The sequence below is a fragment of the Bacillus rossius genome, chromosome 5 (genome assembly GCF_032445375.1).
Source record: "Bacillus rossius redtenbacheri isolate Brsri chromosome 5, Brsri_v3, whole genome shotgun sequence".
In the NCBI taxonomy this organism is placed as follows: Eukaryota; Metazoa; Arthropoda; class Insecta; order Phasmatodea; family Bacillidae; genus Bacillus; species Bacillus rossius.
In genome coordinates, this window is record NC_086333.1 from 26859694 (window position 1) to 26871735 (window position 12042).

Consider the following 12042-nt stretch of genomic DNA (forward strand, 5'->3'; position numbering starts at 1 on the left):
AGCAGTTGTCTTCGCCTGTAACAAAGTGTGCCCGCCGCTGAGAGCGAGCCTGTGAGTTCTAGCGTATCCATGCAGGGGGAAGTCGAGCCTAGCTCCACATGGGTCACGTCATGGCCCTGGGACGGAGACGGTAGCCGGGTCCACATTCCCATCCACGTGGTGGCTCCCAAGGTCTACACTTAAGTAGATCCTCTCTCCGTCCCCCCAATAATGTAACAATAAATTTGGAGCAGAAATTCAAAATGAATTGTACTAACACTGCAGAGTACAGAACAAGTAAATGCTGATATGTTGAATAGTAATATACACAATAAATAAAGTTTTAATGTCTCCAGCAATTTGAGTATCACCTATGCCATTTAAAATATAACTGATTTAACTAGGTGCATTATAGGTATTACAGTTGCCCTTACTAATTACACGCATTTCCTATTTGTAATGTGTTTTTCATTCTGGAAAATGCAGTAACATAATTTTTAAGATCCACTGTACATATTTTATTGCATTTCTTAATAAAACAACTAATAAATTCAATTTTTTTTATAATCTTAAACCTAAAACATTGAGATCATTAAAAATGGATTGATATCGAAAAATAATTGTAAATAGAGAAAGCAATAAAATATAAAATCTTATCATGCAGAATAGTTTGGTATCTACTAAAGTAGTTGTTGCAGGTTGATTCTGGATATTGCTGGTCGTGCCTGAACCAAGTGCCAAAATCCCCTGGGACCCGGGTCCGAAGTACCCCTGCTAAGCACACTTTATCGGGATTGTGCGTGTTACGTATAGCACCGCCGGGGCTTAGTCTGCCAGTGATGCGATTGATTTCCAGAAGGGGGAGGGGGGGCAAGACAGGTTGTCTCACCCCTGATCGTCGCGAAAGATGGTCGTGGGGTCGGGATAATGTAACAGCTCGATGTCTGGCTGGTTTTTGTGGCCTTGCACATGTTCAATGTCAAATGCCAAATTCTGGAGGGTTAGTGCCCACCAGACGAACTTCAACTTTTCCCTTGCTCTGATTGAGCCACTTCAGTCCCTCACTGAAGTCCCCAATGAAGATCTCCCCCTCCAGGTGGTACATGTTCCATCGCAGCTCCCTTATAAATGCGAGAAACTCCTGCTTATTCACACGGTATTTCCTCTCTGCGACCGTGTTCTAAGTGTCATATATGTGTCATTTAGTCTATGACGGAAGTGAGTGTGAGAGGCATGATGTATGTAAATACAACAGGTTGTTATTGAAAGTATTAAAAAATCACAAACCATCGTACTCAATGTTGTTCTTATTTAATATAATAATAACAAATCATGACATGGCGCAGTCGGTTACTGAATTTACGTGTATTGGAAGAAAAGTGTAATGTGGAAATATGTGTACCTCTATATTAGAAGGTTAAGACCACGTGATCAACGAGAGGAAGAAAATAAGCATCATGAACCAGCTAAAACCACTGAAGGAGCTTTGCTGGGAAGGCAATGTATCAGAAAACTTCAAGAAATTCAAACAACAGTTTGATATATACATGTTGGCTTCGGGAGGAAACAAGCAAACGGATGAGGTGCAAGTGGCAATTTTACTTCACATCATGGGCGTGGAAGGTCAAGAAATATTTGAATCATTCGAGTTACAGGAAGATCAGAAGAAAAATTTGAAAAGTGTTTTGCAGGCATTTGAGAATTATTGCGTCCCCAAGACGAATGAAAGTGTGGAAAGGCATGTGTTTTTTAACAGGGATCAACTAGAAGGGGAAGATATTGACACATATGTAGCAGATTTAAAAAGACTGAGTAAGAGCTGTGCATTTGGAGAAATGCGTGATGGGTTAATTAAGGATAGAATTATGAGTGGGTTACGTGACAAAGAAGTGAAGAATAAATTGTTGAGAACAAATGATTTAACTTTGCAAAAGTGCATACAGATATGCAAAGTGGTTGAACTAACAGAACAGCAGTTGCAAGCATTAAACAAGCAGAACAACAGTTATGAAGTGAATCGAGTTTCAAGTGAGTGTAAGAGACAAGGGCAACAGAGTTCTTATAGGCAGCAACCAGCAGAAGATAGAAGAGTTCCAGCACACACAGTACAGCAGAGCAGGTGGGACCAGCGCAAAAGCAGCATGGAAGATCTAGACAATCACGAGTCCAACAGGGGATCAAGTATTTCATCACGGGGAAAACAACATTCTACATACAATCAGCAGGTGGGAATAAATTTTCAATGTAATAAGTCGATGAGTTGTGGCAGATGCGGTTACTACCATGAACGTAAGGTATGTCCAGCGTACAATAAAATATGTCATAATTGTGGGAAGATGGGCCATTTTGCCCAAGCGTGCAAAACAAAATTTGTATCTCATGTTGTTCAAACTAATTGTTGTGACACTCACAATAGGAACACAAGTGAAGGTAGTGATGTTATGTTAGAAGGTAATTTAGAGGAGGCTTTGATGTTGGGAAAGGTTGACTTAACAGAAGGACATAAAAAAGTAGAAGATTGGATAGAAAAAGTTCAGATTAAAGACAAGTACATTAATTTAAAACTGGACACTGGTGTTCAGGTTAATGTGATGTCAGAAGACCTGTGTAACAAGCTACACCTAAAAATTCTACCAACCACAGCTAGGTTGCAGAATTTTAATGGGTCCCCTATTGAAGTCATAGGTAGAGTAGTGGCAAAAGTAAGTTTTAAAAGTGGAACACAGGGTGTGCTTGAGTTCCAAATTGTTAAGTCAGGCACTGGCACACAGTCTGTCTTGGGATTACCGAGTATCTCTAAGTTTGATCTAGTGAGGAAAGTTAATGAGATTACCACCCCAATGGCTGATAAATATCAAAAATATTCAGAGGTATTCACAGGTATAGGGTGTATAGACTATACATATGATATTAAGTTGAAAAAAGATGCTCTACCCCAAATAGAGGCATGTAGAAGTGCCATTTTGCTTATTAGATCCATTGAAAACAGAAATAAACAAACTGATTGCCTTGGGAATTGTTAAACAGGTTACGGAACCAACAGAATGGGTGAATTCATTAGTCATAGTTCGAAAGCCAGATAAAAGATTAAGAATCTGTTTAGATCCTCATGCACTGAACAAGGCCATAGTGAGGGAAGTATATCAACTACCCACATTTGAGGAATTGGTTTCTAAAATGCCACAAGCAAAATATTTCACTATTTTAGATGGATATAAAGGATTTTGGCAAATTCCCTTGAGTGAAGCTAGTCAAAAACTTACCACATTCAACACACTGACGTCAGCCGGGGCTTCGCCCCAATGAGCCTAGTCAGTCTCCGTTTCCCCAGCATCCTCCTTCCCTTCCCTGGCATTTGTACCACCATGTACGTAGTCGTGTGTTTGAATTGCGCGCCACGAACTACCACAAGAGGGCGCTTAGAAGCAGTGCGGCAACCCCCCAATTTGCCAAGTTTAATGTTAATTGTAAACCTTTTGTTTTCATTCATTTTTGCCCCAGTGTTTATGCAGTTTACTCATGTAATCTTTAATTTAAATATCATGTTACTTGAAAGAACTACAGACGTTGCCCGGGCGGACCCGAATAGGCACGGACTTGGACGAGGGTAGGAATGTTTTATAATAATTCTCATTAACTACGTAAACATTAATGTATTTTAAATTGCCAGTAATTTTTATATATGTATTAATGTAATCTATGATTTACGTAACTTTCGCCGGGGCACGGAATCGCAGAATGTTGTAACGGTAATTGTGTTCGGCGCGAAGGGCGCCATGTTACCACCTGCAAGCGATGAGCTCTGCCCAGTCCATCTTCATCACTGACCGAGAGCAGACGCGCCAGCACCCCGGGGACCTCAACCGTTGTGAACCACTGATCAAGTAATTCTGTATCTTAATTAATTCTTAAATCTCTTTCGTCCATCATTCCTCGGGGCAGCTCTCGGTCGGCGGGCTGCATTAATAATTAATTGTCTCAGTCGAGTTTTTAACCATTGTGTACTAAGCATACTTTATAGCATGGCCACGTGTGTGGACCATGCATTCACTTAAGCCGATTCGTGCCTCAGGCTTTTTAACCGTGTAAAGTGTAACGTGCGTAGAGGGGAGCGTGTTCGTGGAATTAAATCTGGGTATAAGTAAAACCTGAGTACTTTATTTAATCACTTGGTTAGTGAGCCTACTTAGCCTAGGAGTGTGGCGTGCCCGACGCCTAGAGCGGGCCAGGTCTGGATCTAGATAGGGTAGAAAGGGCTGGTAACTCGTCCCCAACTGGGCTACGTCACGCCCTGAGAGAGAGACTCCGCCGGGTCCACGTGCCCTTACACGTGGTGGCGCCCATTCATAACACCTTAAAGTCACCGGGAACGTGCGCGCAGCCCTCAATTGGCGCCCAAGAGGGTGGGGCGAGTTACATCTTCCGCGAAAACCAGACCTGTACGAGCGTGTGAGATAGGCGGTTGTTACGCGGGGCGCGCGGAACTGAAGTTCGCGCTGGAACTATTGTTCGCGCGGAGCGCATAGCGAAACTCTGGCACGCCGGCCACGTGACCAGCCGAGCGCGCGCGCTTCCAGGAATTCGCTGCGAGCAGCCAGGTGGCCGTATTCCTCGCAACAACAGAAACTGGGCGCAGTCAGTGTGTGTGTGTACCGCCGTCCGCGTCGCGTCACGTAGCGAGGAGAAGAGAGGCAATCGACCGGTCTCACCACCACACAACAATGTCGGACAATGACGGACTTGACAACAACCCGGGCGCGATTAAGGCAAGTGAGTTGTTTAAAAAGAATAGCTTATATTGTGTTATGTGCGCGCGACCGCGCCAGATGAGCGGGACGGCAGTTTCTTCGTGGATGGACACGTGCATGTGCGTAGGGCAGTATGAAATGCAGCCGAACCACGAGCAGGCAGAACGGGCGGATCAGTTCGAGGCGGGACACGGGAAGTGCACGGACGCGGAGTGTGAGGGCAAGACGCGGGAGGGAGGCTGGTGCCGGAACTGTCGCGCGTTCAAGCACACGGCGTGTTTCGCGAAGTCCGAGATAATCTCCTTTCAAGACGGGTGGTACACGTGCCAGTGGTGCCACCACGTGAGACGAGCGGGCCCGTCAGGCCGCAGCCCGGTGAGGGACGCCGCCGACACACCACGGGGCAGGATACCTCTCATAGGACACGTAGAACTACCGGAATTTGCGGGCAGAACCAGCCACGATCCGCGGAGGTTTGTACACACGTGTCGGGAACGCCTGAATCGCTACGGAGTGCCGGAGTGTGAGTGGGCGAACAGGGTGGGCAACGCGCTCAAAGGCGACGCCAAGACGTGGTGGCAGATTGTCCAGGAGTATGACATGCCGTGGGCCGAGTTCGCGAGGTTGTTCGAGGCCAGATTCGCGGACGTGAAGGCAGAGATGAGAGTGCGGACGGAGCTGTACTGCCTCGAGCAAGGCGCGACGGAGACGGCGGAGGCGTTTATCATGAAAAAGGTACGCCTGTACAAGCGGCTGTTTCCCGGAGAAGAACCTACCGGAGTGCTGGAGCGGGTAGTTGAGCTGATGCGCCCGGAACTTCGTCTGTATTTGCGCCCGATGATGCGGCGTCCGGCAGAAGAGTTCGTCCAACAGGCGCGCGTCTTAGAGCAGGACCTACGAGCTGTCAGACCGACCAAGATCCACGCCCTCCCGAGCACCAAGCAGGAAGACGCGACGCCCGCCGACACCAAGGCGCTGGTGCCCTACACAGCGCCCGCCCGAGACCAAGCTCGGCGCGACGAACCCGGACCGAGCGGCCACGCACAGCTGGCATGGCGGAGACGGACTACCGGCGGCAGCCCACCACCTCAATGCCACACGTGTCCACCAGGCACATTCCATTGGCACGAGAACTGCCCGGTGAGAAACAAGTTCCGGCCTGACTTCGCTGCACAGCAGCCGTCGGGAAACGGACGGCAGGGGGCGGCGCGCTAAGACAGCCCACCTCCCCCGCCTCACCTAGCAGCAACAGACCAATGGCGGCGGGGCCCCTCCTGGGTCACGTGGGAGCGGCGGAGGCCGACCTGTTGCGTATCCCGGTGGTCGTCAACGGGCGCGCAGTCCACGCGCTTGTTGACACCGCCGCCAGCCACAACTGCGTGGCGGCACGCGTGATTGGCCGTGACGACTTCGAGCCCCACCCGGGCCAACTCCATCTGGCTACCACGGGAGACGCCTGCTACACCCAGGGCGTCGCGGCGCTGGAGGTGGACGTGCGGGACCAGCGGTCCGTCACGACGGCGCTGGTGGTGGAACAGCTACGTGATGACGTCATTCTGGGGCTACCCTGGCTCTACGAGCAGCACGCAGCCATCGACGTCCGGGCCGGCTGCGTCCATGTCGGCACCCAGGGGCGGCGGACCATCCACGGGCTGGGTAAGCCTACTCCACCAGCAGTAAACCAGGTCAGTCTCGACGAGTTCCAACACGGGGTTCCCCCCGAGTTCCGTGCTACCATTCAGCAGGTCCTCGACCACCAGTGTAATGTGTTTGCATCCGCGGACCCGCTAAAACGTACCACAATAGCTGAGCATGCCATCCTGACCCATCCTCACGAGCCAATGTTTATCCCACCCGGTAGCTACGGCCACGCTGGTAAACAGACCATCCTAGACCAGGTTCAGGACATGTTACAGGACGGGATAATTGAGCCCAGCGAAAGTCCGTATAATTTCCAGGTCGTGTTGGCAGAAAAAAAGACGGGAAACTACGCTTCTGTGTCAATTTCAAACCTTTCAATAGAGTGACCATTAATGCCCCACCCCCCCTGTTGAACATAGCCGACACGCTTTCAGGCCTGGGTAACGCCAAGATATTTTCTTCCCTCGACCTAAAATCTGGGTATTGGCAGGTGCCGATACGTCCGGAGGACCGACACAAGACGGCGTTCACAGCCCCGGACGGGTGGAGGTTTCAGTTTTGCGCGATGCCATTCGGCCTACAGGACGCCCCCGCTACCTTCCAAGGGATGATGACACGGGTCTTAGACAACTACTCGGCAAGTTTGCGGCCGCGTACCTGGACATAATTGTTTGGTCTCAGACGTGCGAAGAACATGCGCATCACTTAGCCTTAGTCTTGGAACGCCTGGCGAGCCATGGCCTTACATGTAATCGCGAAAAATGCCTCCTGGGTACCACAGAACTAGATTTCCTGGGCTTAGTGGTTAACGCGGACGGAAACCGACCCACGGAAAAACAGCTGAACGTAATTGTCAACAAAGAGCCCCCACGCATGCGCAAGCAACTGCAAAGGTTCTTAGGGCTAGCGAACTGGCTGCGAGCCTTCGTTCCAGAGTTCTCGGTAATAGCGGCGCCGATGACCGAACAGCTGTCACCCAAGCGTCCGTTCAGGTGGACTGCGGAAGCCCAAAACGCTTTTGAAGAGTTAAAACGCAGATTCCAACAGTGCCACTTACTCGCGCGGCTGGACCCAGACAGACCCCTGATCGTACAAACAGACGCGAGCGAGAAGGGCATCGGGGCCATCCTGTTACAACTCGGCGACGACGGCGAGCCTCGGGTGATTGAATATGCAAGTGCCAAGTTCGGCGACGTCGAGCAGCGGTATAGTGTGAACGAGCGGGAGTGCCTAGGTGTGGTTTGGGCCCTTAGACGCTACCGCCCGCACCTGGAGGAGCAGAAATTCGTGCTGAGGACAGACAGTCAATGTCTCAAATGGCTAGCCACGATGCAGGGGCGACGTTCAAAGCTGACGCGCTGGGCCATGCTCCTACAGGCCTTAGATTTCGAAGTCGAGCATGTACCGGGAAAACAGAACGAACTGGCGGATGAGCTGTCGCGGAATCCAGACGTCACCGTCACAGCTTGTGACGACGCCGAGTGGGATGAGCTTTTGCCACCATCCAGCGGGCGCGTGCCCAGGACCCCGCGCACCCAGACACCCCTAGCCGCATTGTGTGCCTTAAGCCTTGACGCCACACCGACATTACCGCCAGGCGCGGAGCTTGATGACTTAGACGCCTACGTGCGAGCGACCCAACTCACGGACACCGACACACAGGAGATCGTGCGCCGTTGCGGGAGCGGAGAATGTGAAGGCTACCGTGTATTGGACGGGACCCTGCAGGCACGGCCTAAGAGGACAGACAGCCAATGGCGGACATTCGCACCAGCCACCACCCGCCGGGAGGTGTTTGACATGTACCACGTGAACAGGCTGGCCGGACATCCCGGCGCAGACCAGACGCAGCACGACCTTCTGGTACAGTTCTACTGGCCAGGGGTAAACAAGTTTGTACGGGACTGCGTGAGGAGATGTAAACATTGCCAAAGGCACAAGGCGCGCCGCACCGACGGGACAGCCCAGCAGGTACCCAGGCAGCCCACCGAGCCATTCCATACAGTCGCCTTAGACCTAATGGGACCATACCCCCGCTCGCCTTGAGGGAAAAGATTCTTGCTGGTGGTGACAGACTGCTACACGCGTTGGGTGGAGGCCTATCCCCTTGCGAACATCCGCGCCGGCACCATTGCACGCAGCCTAGAAACGGAGTTTTTTCCTAGGTGGGGCTACCCCCGGGTCCTGTTGTCGGACAATGCCACCCAATTTGTCGGGCGCCGGTGGGCGCAGCTGGGGAGAAAATGGCGAGTAATCCTACACACCACACCCGTGTACCACCCCCGCGCGAACCCCACGGAACGACGCAACCAGGAGGTGAAGGTTCAACTGCGGTTGAGACTCGCGGACGACCACGCCCAATGGGACACTCACATCCCGGACATTCTGTACTGCATCCGGCGGCGGGTGAACGCAGCAACTGGCGAAACACCAGCCACCATGGTCCAGGGGCAGAACCTCACCCTCCCCGGGGAATACCACGTGCGGCAACAACAAACAGACCTGGAAGTAGAGAGTTCCGAAAGACGCCTGAGGCGATTGGCCGAGACGCACGACATGGCGCGACGTAACCAGGAAGCCTACCAAGCGCAACGCACGCCCGAGATGACCCGCCCGCCCCCTGAACTGAAACCAGGTCAGCTAATTTACGCGAGGCTCCACCCACTCTCCTCCAGCCGACCCAACTTCTGCGCCGGCCTGGCGCCAAAGTGGTTTGGCCCTGTGATGGTGATCAAGGCAGGGCCCACGGCGGTCGTGATAAAGTTACCCTCAGGCCGGGCCGCGAAATATCACCGGGACGATGTACGCTGGGCACAGGGAGAGACGGGGGCGGCGGACGGGACGGAGGCGGGACAGGAAGAGGCGGAGACGGCGGACGGGACGGAGGCGGGACAGGAAGAGGCGGAGACGGGGGGCGGGACAGACAGGAGGGCGGCCGCACAGCTGGCCACGTCCACCCCAACAGACGGGGGCGGGTTCAGAGGCTTCCCGAACCTGGAGGCGGGACAGGCGACACCCTTCGCAGTCACAGAGGTCCGGCCGAGACGGCTGTTCGAAGACTCTGGGGGTGACATCTCGCCTTTCAAGGGATTTCTCAGGGACACGCCCGGAACGACGGAGAGCCAGTCAGCATCCCAACCACTTGTAAGGTGGCCGGAGGAAGTAGAGAGTAGGCCGGGCTCACCAGACGAGCCACTGTGGCCTCTGCATTACTCGTTGTCAGACTCCACGTTCCGAGTGACAGTATCCGAGCCGCAGGAAGACGAAGCACCGCGGGAGGAGAGGGGAGACCTTGCGTCACAAGTCCCAGTCCCGGCGCCGCGATACACGCTACGACCCCGGGGGATCGCGAGGGAGCCCAGCTGCTGTTTGATAAGGGGCTCGGGAACAGAAGGCACGACAGGGGCGACCACGCCCCCCGACAACCTAGCGGAAACGTCGCCATGACCGGCTACTCGGGGGCAGGGGGGGGGGGGGGGCAATTGACGTCAGCCGGAGCTTCGCCCCAATGAGCCTAGTCAGTCTCCGTTTCCCCAGCATCCTCCTTCCCTTCCCTGGCATTTGTACCGCCATGTACGTAGTCGTGTGTTTGAATTGCGCGCCACGAACTACCACAAGAGGGCGCTTAGAAGCAGTGCGGAGACCCCCCAATTTGCTAAGTTTAATGTTAATTGTAAACCTTTTGTTTTCATTCATTTTTGCCCCAGTGTTTGTGCAGTTTACTCATGTAATCTTTAATTTAAATATCATGTTACTTGAAAGAACTACAGATGTTGCCCGGGCGGACCCGAATAGGCACAGACTTGGACGAGGGTAGGAATGTTTTATAATAATTCTCATTAACTACGTAAACATTAATGTATTTTAAATTGCCAGTAATTTTTATATATGTATTAATGTAATCTATGATTTACGTAACTTTCGCCGGGGCACGGAATCGCAGAATGTTGTAACGGTAATTGTGTTCGGCGCGAAGGGCGCCATGTTGCCACCTGCAAGCGATGAGCTCAGCCCAGTCCATCTTCATCACTGACCGAGAGCAGACGCGCCAGCACCCCGGGGACCTCAACCGTTGTGAACCACTGATTAAGTAATTCTGTATCTTAATTAATTCTTAAATCTCTTTCGTCCATCATTCCTCGGGGCAGCTCTCGGTCGGCGGGCTGCATTAATAATTAATTGTCTCAGTCGAGTTTTTAACCATTGTGTACTAAGCATACTTTATAGCATGGCCACGTGTGTGGACCATGCATTCACTTAAGCCGATTCGTGCCTCAGGCTTTTTAACCGTGTAAAGTGTAACGTGCGTAGAGGGGAGCGTGTTCGTGGAATTAAATCTGGGTATAAGTAAAACCTGAGTACTTTATTTAATCACATGGTTAGTGAGCCTACTTAGCTTAGGAGTGTGGCGTGCCCGACGCCTAGAGCGGGCCAGGTCTGGATCTAGATAGGGTAGAAAGGGCTGGTAACTCGTCCCCACCTGGGCTACGTCACGCCCTGAGAGAGAGACTCCGCCGGGTCCACGTGCCCTTACACGTGGTGGCGCCCATTCATAACACCTTAAAGTCACCGGGAACGTGCGCGCAGCCCTCAACACCATTTGGTAGGTTTTGTTTTACAAGATTACCATATGGCCTTTGTTCAGCACCTGAGGTGTTTCAAAAAAGTTTTGCAGACATTTTTGGAAATCTGGAAGGAGTGCAACTGTACATAGATGATTTGATTGTATTGGGTTCTACATTAGAGGAACACGATAATAGGTTAGCAAAAGTACTAGCTACTTCAAAAGAAAAAATGTGCATTTTAACAAAAATAAATGTAAATTTGGAGTTACGGAAGTCACATATGTGGGACACACTCTATCCCACCAGGGTATCAAACCTGATGAAAACAAAGTCAAAGCTATCTCTGAAATGCATGAACCAAAAAATAAGAAGGAATTGCAAACCTTTTTGGGAATGGTGACGTATGTAGCTAAATTTGTGCCTAAGTTATCTGACATGACATACCCTATGAGACAACTTCTAAAAAAAGAAGTACTTTGGCAGTGGTCAGAATTAGAAAGTAATGCCTTTAAGGACATAAAAAATGCCTTAGTGCAGCGACCAGTATTACAGTATTTTAATACCAATGCGTCAGTTGTTCTGTCAGTAGATGCATCAAGTTACGGGATAGGTGCCACTTTATTACAAAATAACCTACCAGTAGCTTATGCTTCACAATCTTTGACTTCATGTCAGCAAGCTTATGCGCAAATTGAGAAAGAAACGAAAGCAGTAGTCTATGGGTGTGAAAGGTACAAACAATTTGTGTATGGAAGACATTTCATAATAGAGACTGACCATCAGCCGTTGATATCCATATTTAGAAAACCTTTGAATCAGTGTCCACTTCGCTTACAGCGTATGAGACTAAGGCTACAGGAATCAAGTACGTACCGGGTAAGGATCTAGCAATTGCAGACATGTTGTCGAGGGTAAACATAAAACAAGAGAGCAAGGATAAATTTGATTCTGAAATAGAGGCTCATGTATGTGTAGTGCAGGAAAAAAAAACCTATTACAAAGGATCGCTTAGTAGAATTTAAGCAAGCAACAGAAAATGATGAGGAATTACAAAAGGGTAATAAAATATACTAGGGAGGGTTGGCCATTGAGTAGTACAGAATGCGAGG